The following is a 3,649-nucleotide window of genomic DNA, read 5'->3' on the forward strand; positions in this document are numbered from 1 at the left end:
TCGACCTTCGTTACCTTCGATACCTTCTCGACCTGCGTGAACGTTCATGGCACAGAAACGACCCCGTCGCGAGAAATAGTCCGAAGATGATTTAGGTTCCTCTAAGGCTTAGTCTACAACAGATGATTTAAGCTTTAAGAACTTGACCAATTATAGTCGAATATTCTCCTTAACTTTGATTGTGATTGGTCAGTTTCTTAATGCTTTAGGTTTAAAGTGCTTACTTAACATGTTGGGAATTGGGCCCAATTCACTTAAGGCTAGAAATTACAACTTAAATTGGTACTTTAAGCCTTAAGTCTTAAGAAATTGATCAATCGCAGACAATGTTAAGAAGAATATTCGACTACAATTGGTCAGTTTTTTAAAACTTAAATCATCTATTGTAGACATGACCTAAAAATTCGCCAAGTGACCGATGACCGACCGGTCACCATCGCCAGTCACGGTTCAGTCAGCTGTTGTGAACGTTTCTCAGCGGAAATTACATGACAAATAATCAGCGGAAATTGCATGACAGATAATCAATGAATTAGCAAGGGTTCGTAACGCTGCTTTCCAACGTTAATGAGCCGCTTAGCTCTGTAGCTTGAGAGCGCGCAGGCGATCCGGACGAGATCTTGCGTATATTTTGCATATTGATCGGCTCAACTTTCCACGCTGTCTTCTTCATTCATTGGCCGTCTTACACGCAGCCCCGTAATGCTCGCTCGGCCGTAATCCCGTTTAACCCCCGGGGAAACGCGCGTGTGTGCACGGCGGGTCACGCGTTACGAGAATCCCGAATCCGACAAAGGTCACGGGGGCCGAAAATAGAGCCGCTCGTCTAATTACGCTCGAGTGCCGGTAAATTTAGCACTAAACAGATAGCCCGGCTCTATGAGAGAGGGTCGCTCCGATGATATTGCGATTGTTGGAAGTCGCACCGCGGCTACCTCGTCGCGCTTCGATAAATAACGGGCCCTCCCCCTCCCTCCCCCCAGCTCCTCTCGGTTTATGCGTTTGAAACTTTGGAACTTCGCATCCTCCGTGGAGTTATTTCGCGATTCATCACGTGTATGCACGTTACGTTCTTTTCTTCTCTCTGAAGAATGCATCGTCGCGTCGTCCGAAGATGGGAAAGAAACGCTCTTACGAACGTATCGATCATCTCGTCCTACGATAACGGCGAACTTCCCGCACCTTCAGCATGGCCGATGTATAAATACTCGCTCGATTTAAGATTTCAGCGCCACAATGCCGCGAGTAATCTGTTATCGAGCATTTCATGTCCGGAATGTCGCGTGCATACTCCCCTTATAACACAGGAATCTTAACTTTTTCAAACCCGACATTCTTGTAATGCTACTGTGGCATTTAACCCCAAAACAATGTTTCCAGCAGGCATATGCATCTCTCTCTCTCTCTCTCTCTCTCTCTCTCTCTCTCGCTCTCTCTCGCTCTTTCTCTCTCCGGAGTGTTTGACATTTTACTACGAGTTTCTCTTCCGATTTGTTTTTGCGCAATATTCTCTCATTCTCCGCTCGTGAGACGAAAAATTAGCGTTCGTTAAAGCGACGTTAAGACGAGCGCGCCTTTGACCCGCGTCTCGACGTGAAAATTTTCTTATTATGTGAATTATATAAAATATACGACGGAACCTAACGAGTTTACGTGACAATCTCGTTTGCACGACTCTTGCAGGTATTCCAGCACGAAATATTAAAGCCTACACACGGTAACAGCAAAGTGCTGACATGTGACGCTACTTTTGCTTTTAAGTCATATATAATGAAAAAAAATGACGCTGCGCGCAAAAATTTACCTCCCTCGGCAGGCGAGATGAATAAATGCGAAGGAAGGGCAGAATTCACAGGGCGGGGATCGTATACAAGTCCTAGTTTCTGCACGTTACCTCAGGGACAAATAACTCTCCCGAAGAAAATAATCGATATAACTCACCACATGGCCCCCGCGAACTCGTAACTTTATTAAAAGCGTTATACCCGTCGTATCTGTAACGCTCCTAGCACACGGCGCTCGTTACTTGACGCGATCCAACCGGCCTATAAACTCTATCAAATCAACATCACGGGATCAATTAGAGCCGAATGGCGGATCGGCGATCACCCCTCGTCTCTAATTCTCTTCCAGAACAGAATAACACAGAATGACGTAGTTGTCAGCTAATTTCAACGAGAGAGAGAGAGAGAGAGAGAGAGAGAGAGAGAGAGGAGCAGAGAGAGAGAGAGAGAGAGAGAGAGAGAGAGAGAGAGAGATACGAATAAAACGAGGAGCAAATTGCGTCGAATGAGGCGGATAAGGAACGACTTCGAGAGCCAAAGTATTACACGGATAATGACAAAAGTGTATAAAAAAAAGCGTATACATCTCGAACGATAAATCAAAGCTCGAAGAAGCTATGAATAGCTGACGAAGTGGGCGGTGAAATGAAGTGAGCGATGTTTAATTGAATAAGTACGCAGGAGTAGACTCGATTCGAACGAATTGTCCTCACAACGCGAAGATGCCTGGCAGATCTTGCGGAAATAGGAAGGTTAATAATAAATCCTGATCTTATCGCGATGTGATGCCATATCCAAGTAACAATAAGGGGAGAACTTGGCGTATTGAGAGCTGTCTAGCTCGGGATAGGACGCGTCGTTTCGCTCGCGAGGCGGAATGACACGTCTACACGCGTGTATAAGGGACGCCTAAGAGGACCACGGCGGCATTCCTCAGGGAGGGTGTTTCCCGGGGAGAGAGCGAGTTTCCCGCCAGGGAGCGACGACGAAACGACGAATCGATCTTTTTCTCCCGCAATGACCCAGCTAGCCAGCGCGTCGGGAGAGAGCGTGGCTTGGTCTGCGTGCTGGAGGAGAGGAGAAGAGACGTGCACACTTCTACACCTCTAGTCAGCCTCTCCCGTCCCGGGAAAACGCGCCTCCCCGTGCGTGTACGCTCCGCGAAACATCCGGCGTCGATCGATCGGCGCGTCGAAAACATTTGCACGAAGATTCACCGCTGTGATCTTTGACCTTTTCGGTCCAGCGTACGCGGTGGCGGTGGCGGTGGCCGGAGCGGAAGAGGAGCGTCAACCTTTTTTTGCCATTCGATCCTTGGGAAATTGTCATCGAGCGAGTCCTTTGTGACCACATACATACGATCGTTCGTCAAAAAAACGAGCGCTACCCGTTTCTCCGTTTCGCGACTCCGCGAACAACGGCGGTCGATTTCGGCGAGCATTGTCGATTCGTAATAACGAGCACGATTTATATGCGAACTCGCGATACCATATCTGATCCCGATCGCCCGGGCACGCGACTGTGGAATTTTAATGCGCCGCTGCTTCCTGATATTTAACCCGGTCGAACGAAGAGCACCGGACGCGACGAGCAGTCCCCGGTTCCTCTTTAGCATAACGGAAGAGATTCGGGATAAGAGGCACTGTGTACGATCGGGACGGCCGGCCGATTGGTATACGCTATTCGCGACGCTTTGGGCGGATTACACGCACGCGTTTCGACGCAATCGAGAGTCTCTCTCACATGAAATTCATATTGTGACATCGGCGGATTGCGCGATTGAATTCTTCGCGGCGGCTGAAAGGTCGAGCGGCTCGACATTTATCCGTGGCATCATTTCAGAAGATCCACGTCTACCACCGACC

This window comes from Harpegnathos saltator, unplaced genomic scaffold (genome assembly GCF_003227715.2).
Source record: "Harpegnathos saltator strain DR-91 unplaced genomic scaffold, Hsal_v8.6 scaffold56, whole genome shotgun sequence".
In the NCBI taxonomy this organism is placed as follows: Eukaryota; Metazoa; Arthropoda; class Insecta; order Hymenoptera; family Formicidae; genus Harpegnathos; species Harpegnathos saltator.